Below are 23,787 nucleotides of genomic sequence, written 5' to 3' on the forward strand. Positions count from 1 at the left end.
AAAGGAAAAATAAATAAAAGTTAAAATGTTTAACAAAAAAAGTACATAGCAGAAATCAAATCATGTAATTTCACTCCTTATCACAGTTTATTTTGTTATTTATGCATATGTCTGTCCCTGATTTCCTGGAGTCAAAAGTAGACAGTGCTCTGCTTTACAGATTCCAAAACCCCGGGAGTGAATTCACACAATACAGAAAGATTTCAGCCCCAGTTGTGAGTTGCTAGATAAGTACGGGGGCTGCAGCTCACCTTCCAGGCTTTAGACAGAAGCCTGATAGGTTCTGGGATAGGTTTCCTTTGTCATATCTGAGGTTTTATTCAGGACTGAAATGAATTGTCAAATACAAAAGTACTCTGACAATTTCCAAACCCTTTAATATAAAGATATGTGATTGCACAATGGCTGTCGCTATGTCAGGACAGAGAGCCCTCTGCCTATTATCAGGCTTGCCTTGCACTTTTCTTTAGACTGGCCACCAGCTGGAGTGACACGTGGCATCATAAACAGAATTCCCTGGCACCGTGTGGGTTGTGGCAGGAACCAGCAGTCGGTCTCCTCTGACAGTACCCCATCTTGAAGAAAGAAGGGCATATGCATCCCAGCTAGCTTGCTCCAATGTAACCACTAGCCCACCAGCCTCTAGGGAGTTGGGAGCTTATGGTTATCAGCACTACTCTTTCCTTTTGCTCCTCAGTCCCAATGGTTGAGAAGTGATGAGGGTAGAGGACAACCCTTGCCTGAAATGGTTTCTATCTGGCTAGATCCTGTCCTGGTGTCTGTCTGCTCTTAGCAGGCTTAGGAAGCAGGGCAGAATGTGGAAAGAAAGAACACAAGACTTTGATTTTGGATGGAGTAATAAGAAAAATATGTGAATCATATCAATCAAAAGGCAGTTTCTCTAAATAATTGTCATGACAACAGGCAGCAGCTGTGAGGTCTCAGCTGACAGCGGAACAGTTCTGGACCCAACACCAAGTAACCACTGGTGGCCTCCAAAAGGTAGCTCAGCAAAACCAAAGGGCACTTCTGCCTGCCTTTCTGACATCTGTCACAGGGTTACTCGTTCTTGTAAAACCTTTTCCATGCCAGATCAGCCAGTTACCCGCAGTCACAGCTCCCAACACTCAGCAAAAACAGAAAGCAAATGGAAGAATCACTAACACAGCAGAAGCTATCTAATGTCAATGGCTTCTTATGACAATAGCTTGATCCCAGCCCAGTTGACCACTGGCTGATATTAACAGAACTAAACGATGAAATGTGAGAAACAAATGGACAGAAGCTGAGGAGAGGGAAGTGAAAGTGAGCCAGGGAGGGAGGGAGAGGGGCTCTTCCTGCACAGCAAGTTCTCCAAGGAGAACAGGGCCTTGACTCTCAGCCCACTGTTTGTCAAGTCAAAAAGTAAGAAAACAGGAAAAAAAAGAAAGAAAGAAACAAGGAAAATAATAGGAAAAAATGCTATACTTAGTAACATGCAAGAATCATGCAATCAATTCAGACTCAACTAGTAAACCCACATCTTTCCGGAGAAAGGACTTGGGCCATTTTCAAAGCCTTGCTTATGTGTGGCCACAGGAAGCAATATTATAAATATCCCCTTATGTACCTTTTTTGAGCAGCTGGCCAGGCCCAGGGAGTATCAAGCATTAAACATTAATTTATCCACCTTCTGGCTCTTTCCTACTCTGTGTCTTCTTTCTTTCACTCTCAAGGCAGAAAGAAACTGGAGTCTGAGTTTCACTGTAAAAAGACAAAAGAGTTTCTGCAGCTTGCAGCTTATTCGATCCAGGCAAGCAGCACCGACTTCAGGTGCTTGGGGAAGCCATCTGTAGTTCTTGAGGCGATGAAACAGGGCTGAGAACGCGGTGCTTTCTGGACGCTCTGCTTCCAGCTGGAAAGACCACTGAGGAAGCCTCTCTTAAAGCACTTTCTGCAAAATTGCCTCCATCCATTCCATCTGGTGTTCTCCAGTGATGGAGAGCTGCCTGGATTGTCCCAGAAACTGAGGCAAGGGCTGCCAGGGTTCCCTCCAGAGAGGCACAGAAATGAGGAAGAAGTGGGGACTTGTGTGTTCCAGGTGAATCACAGAATGCTGGCCTCATACCTGTGATGAACAGGCGGCCTGAGCCTGGGGCCGGAGCTCAGTGTACCAGGGGAAGAGAAGGTGAAACAGAGCTGCTTTTGAAATATACAAGCCATAGACTAAATTCTGCTTGATGAAATAAAACACACACATGCACACAGCAACTTTTAGCTAAAAACCTGGATGTATCAGTGCCGAGATGAAATAGAAATATCAAAGGTGCATGAAAAAGGAAGAAAGTATGATAATACTTTGGAGAATGTGAAAAACAAACACAGAGAGCTGAGGAGAGAGAAAGGCAAGTGAGCCAGGGAGGGAGGGAGGGAGAGGTGCTCCTCCTGCACAGCAAGTTATACAGTTATCCAGGGAACAGGGGCCTTCATCTCCCTGCCCACTGTTTATCAAGGCACGTGGGGAATGAAGGCACAGTGTGCGCTTTATGTGTTTTTTCATCATTTTTTCCAGTGTGTGCCGATTGAACCAAAACCTCTGTGTGACACGCTGACAATGCCCTTTACCCTCCTTTTATCTAGCCTGTTCTCTAGACTTGTCATTATTTTTCAGGCCCCACATGTTGGGTTCCTTTCATCTTTTCTCAGAAATGATTACTTTCAGACCTGTTAAGTGAAAAGCTCTGACATGGCACATAACATCTGAGCCATTTTAAATGGACCTCCTTGAAAGATTCATTTTAATACTAGAAAGGGACCTTCTTAATTAATCTTTGTTGTATTTTATTATCACAAGATGGATAGGGAGGTACCTCTAGGGACACTCACCTGTGAGGTCCCAGGGAAAAGAAGAACGGGGAAAGGGGTTCAGTGAATGTGAAATTACCATATACTCTGGTTTATGCATTTTTAGAGAGTAAAAAACTCTATGTTTCTAGTCAATTATTTATATATAATCTAGTTTTAAAAATAATTTCAGGTGTCTTACGAAAAAAGACCTTGTTCAGTAATAGGCACAGCTAATTAGACTAACGGTAGAGAAGGATATATATATATGCATGCTTCATTCTGTTTCACTAAAGTATTAAATATTTTAGTATGGACATCATTGCCCCGACCTCAGTAATTTTTTTTCTGAAACTTGCATCTCTAGTTTGACTCAAAATGTTCATATTCTAAAGAATCAGAGTGTTTCTTCTTTCTTGAAGTGGTTCGTCAAGATAAGTCCTCTTCCTTATGATGACTGAAGTGTAGGATTGGGTGTTGCTCCATCTCGTCACTACAAGTCACTACAAGGCTTTTAGCAAAGTTCTGAAAACCAAATCCTGGAATGTAGAACCCCTGAGCAAAGATGCAGCAACAGCCATTCAAGCCAAAATTTAATAATGACTATCATTTGTTGATGTTTACTAAGGACCAAGAATATGTAATCTCACCAACAGTCTCTAAGAGACCAGTATCATTTTACTTGTTTTACAGAAGTGTAAATGAATTAAGGAGAGGAGAAGCAATTTTATCATGTATCATGTACAAATTGGCTGACAATACACTTTGGTCACAGACTCGTCACAAAATCTGTTCTTAGAACCGTTGCACTACCCAGATTTCAGGCTTTCAGGGATATTTTTGAGTTAGCCACAGCTCTGTCCAGCAGTTATTGTCCTAAACTTGGGTGGCTCCGTGAATCACTATTGACAGTCACGGTCCATTCTATCACCTTCAGGTTTTCACACAAGATAGAGTCTATTTTAGGTCAAGGGCATTATCAAATTTGAGACCATATTCTAAGAATGTCTACACCAGTCATCAAGAAAAACAGGATCCTACTCACAGAGTTCATTTATCAACTTGAGCCTATCTATAAGTAGACTGTAGTTTTATTCTGGAGAAGCATGAACCTTGGAGTCAGAATGTCTGTGTCCAAACCCTGCTCTGCCACTTATCAACTGTGACCTTATCCAAGTTACTTAATAATAGCTCCATGCCTGAGTTTCCTTTTCTATGGAAAGACAATGACAATAGTGCCCATCTTGGATATTTCTGGTGAGGACTGAATGTGCTCTAATAGAAAGGTGTTTAGGAAGTATGCAATCCAGAGTAAGCACTTTATAAGCTGAAGTTACTGCTGTTTTTCGTTGAAGTTAATCCATTTGTCACCTTCTTTGGACATCACATTCATCATGTTCTTTTTCTTGTAAACATGTATTTTAGGGAAGACTAGTGAGTTCAGTGATACTTGAGGTGAGTTCAGTGATACTTGAGGTGACTTCAAAGAGGACCCCTTCCAGAGGTCATAAAATGCAAATTTTACCACCCTACAAAGTAAAACTCCACCTTTGTTCTTCTTCAAGCATTGCTGTGCCTTCTGGCTCACAACTCAGAGCATCTGAATGAGGGAAACTTTTTCTCTGGCTCAATCTCTCTTTTTCTTTCACTCTCTCAAACAAACACACATAATTTCTTAAGAGATTTTTTTCCACATCACAGTCTTTTCTATGTATCCCAATTTTAAATTTAAAAGACTACCTATGCTGAGAATTGTTCAGTGATGTTGATTTATGAGACTTATGCAAAAAAGGACAGTCTTACCGATGCACATATCTATTTGGCAAGGCAGCAGTGATTTATAAAATGACAAGCTGGTGACACTCATATAAAGGCAGCTTTCACGTAGCAAGTGTAAAGGCAGAAAGAAAATCTGCTACCAGTTGAATGACAAACTCCTTTGCTATTTTAAGAACAGTATAAATGCCACCCTAACTTCCATTTAGTGTCCACCTAGTGGAGGATGTGCCATCATAGAAGGGGTGCACAAGGTGACCTTTTTTCCTGTTCTTGATCTCTGAAGCTCAGTGTCAGGTTAAGTTGGTCTTTTTCTAGTCACTCTTTATTGGTGTGTCATCCATGAACTTTTCTAAGCTTCATTAAAGCTCTATACATTTTGTACATTTTTCCATCCAGATGACCTGCTGGAAAAATATGGTATATGATATCAAGCTTCTTTTACTTGTCCTAGGAGAATGTATTTGACATTTGAATATGTGTTATAGGAAAACTAAACTGGAGAAATTAGACTATGCTTACTAGACTTTTAAGACTATTATCCAGTCCCTTAGCCTCAATCATTATTGGTTTGGTTTAATATTGAAACTCTTTATTTCTTCCCTCAATTCAGCTATCATTCCACAGTAGTCTTTCTTTCTTGAGACTTAGTGTAGCATACCACAGACAAGAGTCCCACTAGGTCTCTTGGCCCTCCCCTGATAATGCCTGAACCATCAGACAGACATGAGGGCTACAGCAGAAAACTGATCAAACACTGTCTGTAGTGAATTATCATGGCCTTTCTCTGACTACAGAAAAATACACATATTGAATGGAAATGCACCGCACAATTGTTTCCATTTGTCACATCAGCTAAAAGTGCATTCTTGCATTCTCCCCACATGTATTTGTCAGGATAGGCTTGGTTATAGCCACAATACCAGGGGCTTACATTAACACAGGTTATTTTTTTCTCATGCTGCATGCTTGTAATGGGTTAGTTGGGGTTCTGTTCCATGTCATCTTCACTTCTAGGACCATGTTAATGGACCAATCTCTGTCTTGACTTTTGCTAGTCTTGTGTCAGAAGAAAAAGGGATCATGGTAAACTAGGAAAATACCTACTCAGAAGAGAAACGCATCATTCTTCTCACATATTTTTAGCCAAAGCAAGGCACATGGAAAATATAATTTTCCTCTAAGGAGGGGCACCAGTGGGAGGAAAAATAAAATCTTTTCTATAACAGAGAACTTTTGAAAAATTATCCTGCATACTATATTGAAAACTCAAAGAAGCAGAAGACAGTCACTGTAACATCATAAAACTGGCCCACAGGGTAAGATGCACCTGTGTGAGGGATTGGGAAAAAAACTATTTTGCAATGAACAGAAACGTTGGAAATTTCTAGAAAGAAGGAAAAAAGCAGTAGTACCTATTTATCACATCTTCATTAGGTCTCCAGGTCACTAATTTTGGCAGAACATGAAAGAGGTAAGGATGAGGTCAAATCGTTAGATCCTCTGAGAATCTTCCCAGAATAGTTTTGTGAAGGTGACAGTAAAATCAGAGAAACTGGGGTCTGATTGAAATCAACTCTTCCCCATCCTGAGGATCAGAAAAGAACAGGACAGTGTCCCTCTTGATTGTTTCTACCCGGTGAGTGAAACATATGTCTGTGGCAGGACTAATATAGTATGTGTTACAGTCATCAGAAGCACTGGACATTTCTACAAGGAATGGAAATTTTCTTTTTTCACAAAAAAGAAAGCAGCAACTTACAGTAGGTGAACATAAATTATAGAAGGAGAAGAACAAAGAGCACTAAAAAATGGGAAAATGAAGAAAGCTGAGGAGCTGGAGGTAAGGAAAGAAAATGGGATTCCAATGAAGATAAGAGAGGCAGGCAGACCAAAGCCTGGAGAAGAACTGGCAGATCATAAGGAACCAAGACGGAGAATATATTTTTACTGATAAAACTTAGCAGTGTTAAAACGGGCTTATGAGAAGTCATGAGATTAGTAACATTAACTTCTCAGTTCAACAAACATTTTCAAATGTGTCTATGGCAGGCACTGTGCCAGTTTATGGAAATCAAAAGTTGAATAATACACAGGCCTTGATCTCCAGTAGCTTATATTCCAGTAGGAGTGATAGTTAATATACAGGACATTCAATAATATGGGATTAAACACAAAGATAACTAAATTCAGGGTGCTAATAGAAAACAGGAGCATGACTCCTAAGACAAACAGAGGGAGAGAAGTCCTGGAGGAGGATCAAGAAAGATTTTCTGAAATGGTAATTCTTAAGTTTCATGTTAAAGGAAAACTGGGACCTAAGTATCTAAGGGAAGGTTGGGAACATTGCACCTGCAGGGCAAAGAGCAGATGCTAGTGCATAGAAACAACAGAGACATAAAATAGAAGGTCATAATTAGGGTGCTCACTCCAGACTTATGTGGCTAAAGAGGATGGAAATGGGAAAGGAGATGCAGTGACAGGAAAGAATTCGAGTGTGAATCATAGACTAGGCTTCTGGTGTCACCTGCACCACTGTTCCACTAGATATTGAGCCAAGACTTAACTTCTCTGGGCCTCTGTTTTCTTTCTATTAAAAATGCTGGTGTTGAATTAATGATGTCTAAGACTTATTTCACACTGGAAATTATAAGTGGTATAAATAAAGAGTTACTAGTGAAGAGCTAGAACTCTGGCAGCACTTTTAAAATTAGCTGTTACAGCAAGGGGATTAAGAAGAGAGATGCTATGTCCTGAAGAAGAAAGATGCTCAAAGGTATCTCAGGTCATGCTTTACTGACTTCCCAGACTCAGCAACCCTTCTAGTCCCTTCCTGAAGGGACTGTGATTGGGAGCTCATTACCACTTAAGAAAGCCGTTTTCAATGACAGGTCATTTTAATGTTTGGAAAATGCTCCCCTGGACTATGGTTAAAGTTCATGGATGATGAGTGAAAGTCACTGCAGCATCCTGAAACTGCTCCACAGGGGACTGAGGGATTTGACTGCATGAGAGACTATTGCAGAAAACAGAAGCAAAGGACATTTCCATGCCAGAAGAAGAAAGATGCAGTTGAGAGTGAAAGACCATGAATCACAGAGAGAGGAGAGAACACATTAAAAAACTGAAAGAGAAGCTAAGTTGAGAATTTGAGGTTGAGGAAAGAAGAGGGAATGCCGTCGGGGTAAGGGTAGCAGACAGAATGAAACCTAGAGAAGAACTGGCAGTTGGTAAGGGACCAAGGTGAAGGAGAATGTATTTTTCACCCATAAAGTTCAGTAGTGCTTTTAGAATTGCAAATATGCATTTAAATTTAATAATACAATTATGGTATATTAAATGTCAAATGACTGTTACAGAAAAGCACTTAAAATTAATACATATGCATGAGATAAATCCTGTCTGGTTGTCAAGGTCTAAATTCAAAGTTATATAAGCCAGGCTTTGCACTGAATTTTGTTACATCTTAAAGTTGCAAAGATCTTTGAATTTCATTGGTATTTAGCAAAGAAGCGTGAGCAAAGCTTAGTTAGAACTGAGAGAAAAGGTGAGATTTTTGGGCAGTCAGCAGCAAAACCCAAATGCTATTCAAATCCAAAGTAAAACTGAAGGCAATAGTGGTCTTCATTGCTGCTGTCATCATTGCCATCATCATCATCATCACTATAGATGAAATGGCTGTTCAGTTACTTGAGTGTAGCTCTGCATTAACAAGGAGTCCTTGTTTCTTTCTTTCATTTCTACTTTACTTTCTGCTTACCTTTAGTTGGAAAAATATTATATTGTTAAATTTTTCTTTTAAATTATTTTAACTACATATATGCAGTTTTAATCATAAAGATATGCAATAAACATAAACATATACACAAGAAAGAACAAAAGTTTCCTGTCACCACTAATATCCCCCCACCAATTACGTTTCTCAAAGGTAACCACATGCTGTTCCAAACTTCTTCCTTCAAGGAAGTATTTTCTGAAATCTATTAGGCTACTTCTAGAGGGACAATCATTTTGGTAAGCAGCAAACAATAGACAAACATAACAAGTATGCTTCACATAAGTGTGTTCTTTGCAGGAATGACCTCTGAGAGAGGGCTGCCATCTCTCTATGCTTGGAGAAAAATATCTTGAGTCTCTGCACCCTAAATGTTGAGGTCAAACTTGTGGTTAAACATGGTAGGTCGAACAAATGCATCCACCTTACCTCTGTCCTGAAATGCCAATACAGTGACAGTAAATGGATTTTCAACAACCCACAAAGATAGTGCCAAAAAAGCAGCAACACGGCTTTATACGTTGGAAAGCAGATACATAGGAACAACTGACACACAGATGGGGTACCTCAAATCTAAACCAGAGGCAGGCTGATTTATATGAAAGAACCCCAGAAAAACTAATAGTTAAAGTGCCAAATAGTTATAAAAGTCATGATGCATTTATGACATTAAGTAGCCGAACTGTTTGAAAGTGGTGAAGGGTTTATTGTTGTGGTAGTAGGTTGAGCTAAAATAGTAATACAAGACTTAGAATTTCCCCTAAATTTGACCTGCCATATCACTCTGGTGTGAAGTTTGTAGTAACCAAATTTCACCCGTATACTGTGAGGTTCAATCAACATCTTAGTGCTTTACACATAAGTAAGAATAGAAAGCAAAGATCATAAAGTATTTGAAAAAAACTTTCGGCCAAGTGGTGGCTCATGCCTCTAATCCCAACATTTTGGGAGGCTGAGATGGGTGGATCGCTTGAGGTCAGGAGTTTGAGACCAGCCTGGCCAACATGGTGAACCCCATCTCTACTAAAATACAAAAATTAGCTGGGTTTGGTGTTGCACACCTGTAATCCCAGCTACTCGGGAGGCTGAGGTAGGTGAATCGCTTGAACCCGGGAGGTGGAGGTTGCAGTGAGCTGAGATCATGTCACTGCACTCCAGCCTGGGCAACAGAGTGAGACTCCATCTCAAATATATATATATATATACACACACACACACACACACACACACATATATATGGAAGGAATTAGCTAGGGACTTCCTATCATCTGGCCTAATGTTTTCCTGTAGAAAGGTATCCAAAAAGCAAGAGATGTAGCTCCTCATATATATTTTTTTAAATACTTCATGACAATTGGAGTAACTGCAGAATGATATCCATTGATCCTCATTTATAGTTTGAGAGTATGTAGTATGTCACTAATCATCGGTTGTTGATAAATTCCTCTTTTCCACCATCAATCTGTACTTGGACAAAACAGCAATTCTGGGGAAGCACAGCTGCTTGTAGACCCAAAAGTGTGGACTGTAGAGGGAGCAGACAGTAGTAGTGAATAGTCTTGGCTGGAGATAAAAAGAGTTTCTGGTTGGTTTTATCAGCATTATAACTATCACTTTGATCTCCATTTATCTGCCCCATGTACCTTATTTCTCAATTATTTCTAAATTTCTAGAAAAGGGGAAAAAAAAGATCTACGTTGTCTTTCTAAATCCCCAAAATTTCTAAAGCAAAAGACAAAAAGAAAAAAAAAAAAAGGAACTCACAGAAAATTAGGAGAACAAAAAATACAATATTAAATGATGACAGCAACCACCAAACAACTATGTATAATAACCTGGGGGAGTAAGAGGAAAAGATGGCATGCATATAAGGAGGTTTAGCATTCATTAAAAATATTGTTGGAAATCAAAAATATAAAAACAGAAATTTAAACAATAGTAATTTTAATGGATAATGCTAAAACTATATAATAAAAAGACAAAGTATCAAATAATTAAGAAGATAGACAAATGTAGAGAGTTGATAGAGAACAAACAGAAAAAAATAGAGGGGAAATTATTAAGGAAATAAATCAAGAAAAATTTTCAGATTTAGGGAACTTTAAGTTCTAGATCAAAAGTGCTTTTCAATATGTACTGTGGTGGATTAAGAAAAAAAAATGTAAAAGGGTAAAAGCACTCTAGTATGCTTCCGCACTGGCAGGCCATATGTAATCATGGTCACCTCACTGCTACACAACTGGATCCTGGATTCTGCAGAATCCCCTGCTCATTTTGGCTTCTATTTTCAGATTGACCTGCCATACTATCCAATGTGTAACTATTGAAGAGGGCCATTGCAAGCCCAGTTGCCATCTTTCTCCTTCCTTGTTCCCAGATGCTGAAAGCTATGATTTTGTTCTTGCAAAACGTATATTTCTGGTTCACAGGGAGTTATCTTGTTACCTAGTTTGTTGTAAATTGTGTTAATGAGTTTTTGGTTTGACTGTCCTACTTCTTCATCTTTATGGGGGAATTTACAGAGATTCAAAAATTATGTTACGGCCTCTATTGTCCCAGAACCTTATTTTTGTAAATTGTTTAAATGTTTAAAAACTATACATGTGCAACACTGATTTATTAGTTCACAGTTCTGTAAATCAGAAACCTAGTATGGAATGACTGAGTTCACTGCTTAAAGTATCACAAAGTTGAAATAAAGGCATGAGATTGCCTGAGTTCTTACATGGAAGATTTTGGGGAAAGTCATCTTCTGAGCCCAATTTAGCTTCTTATGGTTGTGGAACCGAGGTCCCAGTTTTCTTGTTGGTTGCCCACCGAGGGCTGCTATCAATTCCTAGATGCCATCTATATTGCTTGACACATGATCACCTTCATCTTCAAGTCAGTGAGGGAACATTTAATCTTTCTGCTTTAAATCTCTGATTACCTTTTCTACTACCAGTAAGAAAAAAAAATACTTTATACTTTCAAATGGTTTGTGTGATTAAATCATGCCCACATGGATAATCTTCCTATCTAAGGTAAACTGAATATTAAAACATAACCTAATCATGGAAGGTAAAGCCCACCATATTCAAAGTCCCAGGCATGAATACCAGGAAAGTAAACAGGAATTCTTAGAGGTCATCTTAAAATTCTCCGAACAATACTTGCACTTCTGAATTGAGAATCAGTGAAAAATAAAACATAGCAGATGTCTATTAAAATACCAGCTCCATTTCTCATGAAGCTGACTAGGGAATGTAGTCTTTGTCCAGTGGCTAAATGGGCTCACAGATCTTCTCTCACTGAATCAGACCACTTTGCTTTCCCCATGCTTAGCATGGTGTAGGTCAGGCATCCCTGGTAAAGGAAGAACCTTACTTGATAAACTACCTCATAAGAGAAGGGTAAACTGGAATTTACTTTCTCTCCAGCCAAACAGATCTGAAAGCAAGAGATCAGAAACAAATCAAAATAAAACAAAATGGGAGAGTTGAGAGTGAACCAGACTCATTTCTTTTTTTTTTTTTTTCAAAACTTATCAACTAGATAACATACTTCTCCTGCCACAAGGAGAAACATATAAGAGGCAAAGAGAGATTGTTTAATCCATGACAAGTGCCCTCAAGTGAAAATACAATAGTAAGAAAATGTAATTCCCTACCTTTCTTCCAATGCCTATCATTTTTTTTCTGATTGGCACTCTTACATTCTCACCTCAAATCTTCTCCTTTGGGGCATCAACATAATAAATTCCTGAATAATTTAGGTGAATTCAGAATACAGTCATTGATGTGCAACATTTTTTACACATTTTTATAGATATTTCTGGGTATACATAGTTAAATAAAACAGTGGTTTTGTCCTTTAATATGACAATAAATAAACAAACAAAAAACCCTTGATAACCCACTAGTAGGATTGATAAGCACATAAATAACAAGAATACAAATAAAAATAATGTGCATGCAATGATGAAGGTGTTAACAAAGAACTTTCAGAATTGAGAGGAGAGAGTGGAAACATTCAATTCAGGAGGGGAATTTGTAGGAATGTAGGAAATATGGGAAGTGGACTTAGTCAGAAGTGGGCATGAGAGTCATGAGAAATCAGAACAAAGGGACTGGGAGGCAAAGGTCCCTCATCTAGTCTTAGAGGACTGGAGGTGGGGGTGGAAAGGCAGCCAGAATGATCCACATCATGCTTCTTCTTAACCCCTGGTCTGCTTATCTTTACCCTTCAAAGGGACAATGGTCTACAGCTCAAGTATAGAGTTTAGAATTTCTCTTTTATAACTATGTATTTTAAAACTTGAGAAGGCTTTTCAAACAGAAGTGGAGGAAATATATTATAACTCTTGATTATAATAGTCCTTCTCTTTTGTTTACAAAGGACCACACAGACTTCACAATGTGAAGATCACAAAAGCTACAGTACATTATTCTTCAGGTGCTTCAAGCTCAGTGTGTCACAAACTGAGAACATTATTCAGTTTTTCCACTCAAACCCATTCATCTTCCTATGTTCCTCTATGTCAATAAGATCAAATGCAATCAGTCCTAAAAACTAGAAATCTGAGAGCCATCCTTCATTCTACATTACCAATGAGTGAAAGAGTCCTTACTTAATAAAACTCTGGAAACTTTGTTGAAACTAACTCCACACTTTTATCCCCACACTCTGTTAATTAAGACTCTAATATATTTAATTAGTATTACTAAAATTTATTTCCCAAGTGACATTCTTACTTTTAGTCTTGCCAACTTCCTTATCAATTCTTCCTTCAACCTGATGGTAGAAGGAAGTGTCTAAAATATAACACTCACTGTCAATAATATCATGCTCAATGATAAATAATTCAGGTTACACACATCTATTGAAAGTTTTCTATGTACCAAAAACACTGCATTATTAGTTGGAAGGGTCCTGCCTATTGGTAATTTAGTGGAAAAATGAGATATATAAAAAGTATTTGTAGTATAGGATATTAAGTGCTTAGAAAAACTAAAAAGAGTTATAGAAACACATCAAATCATGTCTAAATTAGTCATGCAAAGATATTTAGATTGTATTATTTAGGTAACAGTTTGTTAAAGAAAGACTGTAATGTGTGTAACATATTTAAGTTTATTGCAGTTGTATAGTAGAGATGGACTACATGCATAGTAATCTATTTCTTTTTCATAGGCACAAGAATAAGCATTTCCCAGTCCATGGTTTGGATATTTCACCTTTCCAAATTTCATATTAAAATTTGGTCCCTGGTGTTGGAGGTGGGGCTTAATGAGGGGTGTTTGGTTCACAGGGGCTGATCCATTATAAATGGCTTGGTGGCTTTCTTGCTATAATGAGTGAGTGATCCCTTTATTAGTTCCCGTGAGAGCAGGTTGTTTCAAAGAACCTAGAACCTGCCCCCCTCAACTCTTTTTGTCTCTTGCTTCATGTGATCTATGAACATACTGCCTCCCCTTGAGTACAAGTAGCCTGAATCCTTCACCAGAAGGAGATGATGGCACCATGCTTGTACAGCCTGTAGAACCTTATGCCAAATAAACCTCATTTCTTTATAAATTACCTAGTCTGAGATATTTATTTATAACAACACAAATGAACTCAGACAACCAGCCTCTCTTCCAGTTAGTTTAAGATGATGTTATTGTGTTTTGGTCAATGGGAAATATGTCAAAGAAGTATATGATAGTACTACTCAAAGTGTGGTCTGTGTAATACTATCTTTCCATCTTTCTTGATGGTCCAAAATGATGTAAGTGTTGAAATTGAGAGTAGAGGTGTCACTATGCAGGACCCTCCAGCTTGAGACCACAATGCAGTGACCTGACCCAAGGTTGATTGCTCCAGTTCTTTTTTTCTGGCGCGGAGCCACAGAAGACACATAAAGGGTCCTCTGCTATTGCCACTGTCAAGGTCACTGCCCCTCCTGCCTCCAAGCTGAGGAGGAAAGATAAAGCCTGAGCTCCCCTCACAACTGCAGTATGCAGGCCAGGAATGCCAAGCCAAGATCTGGAGCCAGAATTCAAGCAGAAGAGAAGCCCATGCCCTCAGGGCACTGAGAGAGAGAACATGGCTGCAAACATGAGAAAATACACAGAAGTTACATGGCTGAGCAGGAGCCCACCTACTGGCCATCACATCTAAGTGCCATGTAGTAGATCACAGCCCAAACTTCAATACCAAAAACCTTTGCTAACATACCCATCCCATGAAATCAAGGACAAGAATTTAGCTCCAAATAAAGACCTAGCACAAAGCCTCTGTTCTCCGAAAATATCCAGAAATGAAGTCAACTGACTATGCTCAAATTAAACCACAGTTAAAGGAACATCAGCTCACAGAGATAAGAAAGAACCAGCACAAGAACTCTGGCAATTAAAAAATCCACAACGTTTTCTTTCTTCCAAATAACCACGTTAGTTTCCCAGCAATGGTTTTTAACCAGGCTGAAATGGTTGGAATGACAGACATAGAATTCAGAATATGGATAGAGATAAAGATGATCGAGATTCAGAAACAGGTCAAAACCCAATCCAAGTAATCTAATAAATAAAATAAAATGATAAAGGAGCTAAAGAATGAAATGGCCATTCTAAGGAAGAACCAAACTGATCTAATAAAGCTGAAAAACACACTATAAGTATTTCATAATATACTTGCAAGTATTAACAGGAGAATAGACCAAGCTGAGGAAAGAATCTCAGAGATCAAAGACTGGTTCTCCAAACTAAATGAGTTAGATGAAAATAATCTTTTAAAATGAACAAATTCTCAAAGAAATATGAGACCATGTAAAGAGATTGAATCTAAGACTCACTGGCATCCCTAAAAGGGAGAGAAAACAACCAACTTGGAAAATATATTTGAGGATATCATCCATGAAAATGTCCCCACCCTTGATAGACAGGTTGACTTTCAAAATCCAGGTAATGTAGAGAGCTCCTACAAGATAACCATCCCCAAGATACACAGTCATCAGATTCTCCATGGTTGGCATGAAAGAAAAAAATTTTAAAGGCAACTAGAAAGAAGGGTCAGATCATCTACAAAGAGAACTTCATCAGGGTAACAGCAGATGTTTCAGCAGAAACCCTACAACCCAGAAAAGATTTGAGGGCCTATATTCAACATTCTTAAAGAAAAGAAATTCCAAACAAGAATTTCATATCCAGTCAAACTAAGCTTTATAATCAAAGAATTTTTTTTTTCAGAAAAGCAAATGCTAAGAAAATTTGTTACCACCAGACTTGCCTTAGGAAAGGTCCTTAAGGGTGTACTAAATATGAAAACAAAAGGTCATTACCAGCCACCACAAAAACAGAGTTCAGTACATAGGCAACTGACACCATAAAGCAACTACGCAATCAAATCTGCATAATAATGAGCTAACAACATGATGACAGGATCAAATCTGCATATATTAACATTTAATGTAAATGGGCGAAATGCCACAGTAAAAAGGCATAGAGTGGCAAGCTGGATAAAGAAGCAAGACCCAACTGTATGCTGTCTTCAAGAGACCCATCTTACATGCAGTGACACTCATAGGCTCAAATTAAAGTGATGGAGAAAATCTACCAATCAAATGGAAAACAAAAATAGTTCAGGGATTGCTGCTATTCTAATTTCAGACAAAACAGAATTTAAACCAACAATGATAAAAAAGGATAAAAATGGTCATTATATAGTGGTAAATATTTTAATTCAACAAGAAGACTTAACTATTCTAAAAATATAAATACTCAAGAGAGGACCAATCAGGTTCATAAAACAAGTTCTTACAGACCTACAAAAAGACTTAGATAAGCATGTAATAATAGTGGGAGATTTTAACACCACACTGGCACTTATAGACAGATTATCAAGGAATAAAACTAATAAAGACATTTGGGACCAGAATTCAATACTTAAACAAATAGACCTAATATATATCTACAGAACTTTCCATCCAACAGCAACAGAATACACATTCTTCTAATCTTCACATGGCACATACCCTAAAATCGACCATATAATCAATCATAAAACAATTCTTAGTACATTAAAAAAAGAAATGAAATCACAGTAACCCCACCCTCAGACCAGAACACAATAAAAACAGAAATAAATAGTAAGAAGATTATTCAAAACCATATAATTACATAAAAATTAAACAACCTGCTCCTGAATGACTTCTGGGTAAGCAATGAAATTAAGGTAGAAATGAGGAAATTCTTTGAAACTAATAAAAATAAAAATACAACATACAAGAAAGTTTGAGACATGGCTAAAACAGTTTTAAGGGACAATTTCATAGTGCTAAATACCCATATCAAATTATAGCGCTTTGGGAGGCCGAGGCAGGTAGATCACCTGAGGTCAGGAGTTCAAGACCAGCCACAGCAACATGGTGAAACTTCATCTCAACTACAAACACAAAAATTACCTGGGCATGGTGGCATGTGCCTGTAAACCCAGCTCCTTGGGAGGCTAAGGCACAAGAATCACTTGAACCAGAGAGGCAGAGGTTGTAGTAAGCTGAGATCATGCCATTGCGCTCCAGCCTGGGTGACAGAGCGAGAGTCTGTCTCAGGAACTAAAAAGAAAAGAAGAAAGATCTCAAATTAACAACCTAATATCACATCTGGAAATGTTAGAAACAAAAAATAGCAAACCAACCTCGAAGCTAGCAGAAAACATAACCAAAATCAGAGCTGAACTGATGAAATTCAGATATGAAAAAAACAATATAAAAGATTAATGCAACCAGAGGTTTGTTCTTTGAAGAAACAAATAAGATAGATGGACCACTAGCTAGACTAACAAAAAAAATAGAGATCCAAATAAACATAATCAGAAATGACAAAGGGGACATCACCACAGACACCACAGAAATACAATTTAAAAAAGAGATACATTATGAATACTTTTCTGCACACAAACTAGAAAACCTAGAAGAAATGGATACAGTCTCATAAACAACCTCCCAAGACTGAACCAGAAAGAAACTGAATCCCTAAACAGACCAATAACAAATTCTGAAATTGAATCAGTACCAAAAGTCTACTGATTAGAAATGGCCCAGATCTGGATGAATTCACAGCTGAATTCTGCAAAACATATAAAGAATAACTGGTACAATTTCTACTGAAACTATTACAAAATATCGAAGAGGAGAGATTCCACCCTAAGTCATTTTATGAGCCCAGCATCATCCTGATACCCACAACTGGCAATGACACAACAAAAAAGAAAATGTCAGGCTAATACCTTTGATGAACATAGATGCAAAAATTCTCAAAAAAATAATAGCAAACCATATTTAGCAGCATATCAACCATGGTGGAAGAAAGTGTGGCGATTCCTCAAGGATCTAGAACTTAGAAATACCATTTGACTCAGGAATCCCATTACTGGGTATATACCCAAAGGATTATAAATCATTCTACTATAAGGACACATGCACACATACGTTTATTGCAGCACTATTCACAATAGCAAAGACTTGGAACCAACCCAAATGCCCATCAGTGACAGACTGGATAAAGAAAATGTGGCACATATACACCATGGAATACCGTGCATCCATTAAAAAAAAAAAGATGAGTTCATGCCCTTTGCAGGGACATGGATGAAGCTGGAAACCATCATTCTCAGCAAACTAACACAGGAACAGAAAACCAAACACCACATAGTCTCACTCATAAGTGGGAGTTGAACAATAAGAACACATGGACACAGGGAAGGGAACATCACACACCAGGGCTTTTGTGGGGGAGGGGCTAAGGGACGAATGGCATTAGGAGAAATACCTAATGTAGATGACGGGTTGATGGGTGCAGCAAATCACCATGGCACATATATACCTATGTCACAAACCTGCACATTCTGCACATGTATCACAGAACTTAAAATATTTAAAAAAAAAAAAAAAAAAAAAAAAAAAAAAAAAAAAAAACAGCTCATCCACCACAATTAAGTAGGTGTAACCCCTGGACTGCAAGACTGGTTCAATATATGTAAATTAAGAAATGTGATTAATCACATAAATAAGTAAAACCAAAAACCATATGATCATCTCAATTGATGCAGAAAAGGCTTCCAATAAAATTCAACATTCCTTCATGTTAAAAACCTCAACAAACCAGGTATTTAAGGAACATACTTCAAAATAGTAAGAGCCCTTTATGATAAACCCACAACCCACTTCATACTGCATGTGCAAAAGCTGGAAGCATTCCCCTTTGAGACCTGAAATACGACAAACATGCCTACTCTCACCACTCCTATTCAACATAGTGTTGGAAGTCTCAACCAGAGCCATCAGGCGAGAGAAAGAAATAAAATGCATCCAAAAAGAAAAAAAGGAAGTCAAACTATCTTTTTTTGTACAAAACTTCAGAAAAGTTTCTGGATACAAAATCAGTGTAAGAAAATCAATAGCATTTCTATACACAAATAATGCCCAAGCTGACTGACAACGCAGTCCTTTTGAAAATAGCCACAAAAAGATAAAATACCTATGAATACAGCTCATTAGGGGAGTAAAAGATCTCTACAATAATAATTATAAAACACTGCTGAAAAAAATCAGAGATGACACAAACAAATGGAAAAATGTTCCATGCTCATGTATAGGAAGAATAAATATTGTTTAAAAGGCCAAATTGCCCAAAGCAATTTATAGATTCAATACTATTCCTATCAAACTACCAATGACATTTTTCACAGTATTAGAAAAACTATTTTGAAAACTATATGGCACCAAAACAGAGCATGAATAATCAACACAATTCTAAACAAAATAACAAAGCTAGAGGCATCACATTATCTAACTTCAAACTATACTACAAGTCTACAGTAACCAAAACAGCATGGCACTGGTACAAAAACAGACACAGAGACTAATGGAACAGAATGGAGAGCACACCTACAGCCACCTATTCTTTGACAAAGCTGACCAAAATAAGCAATGGAGAAAAGACTTTATATTCACTCTATTGCACTGAGATAACTGGATAGCCATGTGCAGAAGATTGAAGCTGAATCCTCCTTCTAACATATACAAAAATCAAGTCAAGATGGAATAAAGACTTAAATGTAAAATCTAGAATTATAAAAACCCTTCAAGAAAACCTAGGAAATACAATTTTAGACCTAGGCCCTGGCAAATATTTTATCATGAAGATGCCAAAAGCAATTGAAATAAAACCAAAAATAGACAAATGAAACCAAATTAAACTAAGGAGCTTCTGTACAGCAAAAGAAACTATCAACAATATAAACAGACAACCCACAAAATGGGAAAAATTTTTGAAAACCATGAATTTCATAAAGGTCACCTATCCAGAATCTGTAAGAAACTTAAATGAATTAACAAGCAAAAAACAAACAAGTCCATTAAAAAGTGAACAAAGGACATGAACAGACGCTTTTCAAAAGAAGACATATATGTGGCCAATAAGCACATGAAAAAATGTTCAACATCATTAATCATTTGAGAAATGCAAGTCAAAACCACAAGGTGATAACATTTCACAACAGTCAGAATGGCTATTATTAAAATGTCAATAAATAACAAGTACTGGCAAGGCTGCAGATAAAAGAGAACACTTACACACTGCTGATAAAAATGTAAATTAATTCAGCCACTGTGGAAAGGAGTTTGGCAATTTCTCAAAAAACATAAAACAGAACTACCATTTGACCCAGCAATCCCATTATTAAGTATATACTCAAAGGAGTATAAATTGCATTTTATTGCTCAAAGGAGTATAAAATGCATGTCTCCTATAAAGACACATGCATATGTATGTTCATCACAGCACTATTTGCAATAGCAAAGACATGGAATAAACCTAAATGCCCATCAGTGGTGGACTGGGTAAAGAAAAATGTTTATATATACACCATGGAATACTATGCAGTAATAATAATGAAGAAAATCATGTCCTTTGCAGCCACATGGATGGAGGTGGAGGCCATCTTTCTGAGAAAACCAATGCAGAAACAGAAAACCAAACCCCACATGTTCTTCACGTTGGAGCAAAACACTCAGGACACACAGACACAAAGAAGGAATCAATAGACACCCAGGCCTATTTCAAGGTGGAGGGTTGGAGGAGGGTGAGGACTGAAAAGCTACTTATTGAGTATCATGGTTATTAACTGGGTGATGAAATAATATGTACACTAAACCCCCATATTTTGCAACTTATCTATAGAATCAACCTGCACATGTGAAACTGAAAGTTAAAAAACAATTGAGAGTAGGAATTTAAAAACTTTCATCACAATTTAATAAAGTAATTTTATGTCTATGAAATCTAAAATACAAAAATACAAAAATGGATTTATAGTGTGTATATCTTTAATTCCCTTCTATTATTTTCAGTAAATCATTGAGAATCAGAGGTTTATGCTTTATCCACACTTGCTCCTAAAATACCTCAAAAACTCCCCCATGTTCTTGTTCCTTCACCATATCTGAGCAGCTGAAGGATGCTAAGTGAGTAAAATCAGAAAATTGAAAGAATTTGGATTGCCAAGTTCACCAATCATAGAGAACCCCAGGAAAGTCCATAGGAACCACAGTGAACTTTTCCTGAATAAGGATAAGGATTCAACTTGTGTTAGGATGCTACAGTTTGGGGTAATTTGCCAGTGTAACCAACACTGAGTTTACTGACAGATGGCCAAATATGTTACTCACTCCTAATCTTAGCACACCTTTTTAATATTATCTCTGGTAATAAAGTCCATGCATTTTTATACCTGTATTGCTTTACTGTTTCCTTAATCAATACCTAAACAAATAAGTAGCCAATTACACTTGGAATATTGTGTCTCTTCATCCTCCTTGCTATCTTTTTATGAATATATCACTCTGAATCTAAATGTAATAGTGAATTAGTCTGTGGTCACACTGCTATACAGAACTGTGTGACACTGGGTGATTTATGAAGGAAAGAGGTTTAATTGACTTACAGTTTCTCATGTGTGGGGAGGTCTCAGGAAACTTATAATCATGGTGGAAGTGAAAGGGAGGCAAGTACTTTCTTCATAAGGCAGCAGGAGAGACGGGGAGAGAGTGCAGGGGAAACTGACACTTTTAAGCCATCATATCTCAAGAGAACTCCCTTACTATCATGAGAACAGCATGGGGGAAGCCACCTCCATGGTCTCATCACTCTCACCAGGTTCTCACTTGACACATGGGGATTACAATTTGAGATGAGATTGTTTGGGAACGCAGAGCCAAACCATAGAAAAATACCATCCCAAAGTCCTAATTTATTTTAATAACTTGGCCAAAAAGAGAAAACCAGTGTTTCTGGATACTAAAATATATCATAAATTGATAATTAAAATACATATTTTAAGATCCTGAAAAAAATAGAGAAATAAAAACAATAGGGTCCTTAATAATATGTGAGTGTACATCTGAATTTAATACATGGTAAAAATAAAGGTATTTTAAATCAGTGAGTAAAAACATTCTTAAGACATTATGTTGGGATAATTAGCCATTTGAGTGAGGAGAGGAATCTGGATTATTATTACAATTTTGTATAAGTATATAAATATGAGATTTAAACATAAAGGTTCCAGGAATAAATAAAGGTGCCTTACTTTTTAAATCTTAGCACTGAGAAGAACTTTCTAAGCACAATCCCAAAGTGGAGAAATAATAATTCATAAGATCTCACATGCATCATGAATCACAAAAACTAAATGAACTAAAATTCCAGAATGGGGAGAACTATCTTGAAATAAAGTGATTATGACTGACATAGCATTTGACAGTTTGGGGAGTCTGCTAAGTATTGAGCCAAAGACAGAGACTCTACTATGAAAGAGAGTAACTAGAAAAGTGTTTAGTAGCTCTACACAGGGATAGACACCATGTTGAAAACCCTAGAGCCTTTAAATCCATGGCTAGTTTTCTCCTCAAAATATTTACTGAATGTCGGGGCTACATCAAGGCTGGGGAGAGAAGACTGACAGATTTTTAGAAACAGAATAAAAGTATCCACATCTTATTATTTAGAGAAAAAATCTTCCAAAAGAAGCAGTCTACCCCTGAAACACTGCTATTTCGCTCAAGATATTTTCCAAATTTTGAAGCCATTTTGCGGGGGAGGCCAAAGATATGAGCTGTAAACCCCTGAAAATGAGAAATGAATCTCTTCAGTTTTCATGGCCAAGGAGATAAACATTCACAAGACTTTCAATAAACAATTTGTGGAGAGTAATTTCATAGAAACAGAAATCAACCAGAAATATTCTGAATCTTTTAAACCAAAATGAAACCAATACAGTGCAAACCTTGGCTGTTCTGAGTACTCAGATCGACCCTCACTCTCTCTTCATAACAGAAAAATGAAGCAATCTCTGATTAAACATATCATCATGAAGGGCCTCTACAGTTATTTCACATATAATGTGTGGCATATTATTAAAAATTACTTAATTACTAGACATGTGAAGAGACAGCCTTGCTAGGAATAGTATTATTGGTTGACAGTTTTTTTAGGGTTTTTTTTTTTTTTTTTTTTTTTGGCGTTTTGAGTATCTTCCCACTGTCCCATCACACAAGATTTCTTCTGAGAATTCTGTTGACAGTGTTAAGGAGGGAGGGGGTGTCTCATATAAGTAACGAGTTGCTTTTCTCTTGAGGGTTTCAAAATTCTTTTTGCATTTGAATTTCTGTAATTTGTTTCTAATGTTTCTCAGTGAAAATCTCTTTATATTTAATCATTGTGGGATTCTTCAGCCTTTACAGATCTGTATGGCCATTTTTCTTTCCCAATTTGGGAGGTTTTCATGTATCACATTTTAAAATAAACTGCCTTCCCTTTGTCTTTCTCCACTCTTTCTGATATTCCCATAATGTATATGTTGGTAGGCTTGGTGGTGTCTCATAGGTTCATAATCATTCTTTTTTCTTTTTTATTCTTTTTTGTTTGTTTTTAAAGTTTTTCTTCCCCTGGCAAGATAATTTCAAATAACTTGCTTTGAGATGACTGACTCTTTGCTTCATTAAGCCTGCTATTGAAACTCTATTGAATTTCTCACTTCAGTCATTGTGTTCTTTGTCTGGAATTTTCCATTTTTATGGGTTTTATCTTTTTATTGAACTTCTAATTTTGTTAATTACTTTTAAGTGTATTTAATGTATTCATTTATATTGGTATATAAGCTTTGTACATCTTTATGGGGTACATGTGGTATTTTGTTATATTCATAGACTGTAACATTCAAGTTAGAGTATTCAGGATGTCTGTCACTTCAAGTATTTATAATTTCTATGTGTTGAGAACATTTTAAGTCCTCTATCTATTTTGGAATATACAATACATTGTTAACCATAGTCACCCTACTCTGCTACTGAACGTTATAATTTATTCCTTCTATCTAACCGTATGTTTGTACTA

Source organism: Mandrillus leucophaeus, unplaced genomic scaffold (genome assembly GCF_000951045.1).
Source record: "Mandrillus leucophaeus isolate KB7577 unplaced genomic scaffold, Mleu.le_1.0 Scaffold1058, whole genome shotgun sequence".
NCBI classification, from domain to species: Eukaryota; Metazoa; Chordata; class Mammalia; order Primates; family Cercopithecidae; genus Mandrillus; species Mandrillus leucophaeus.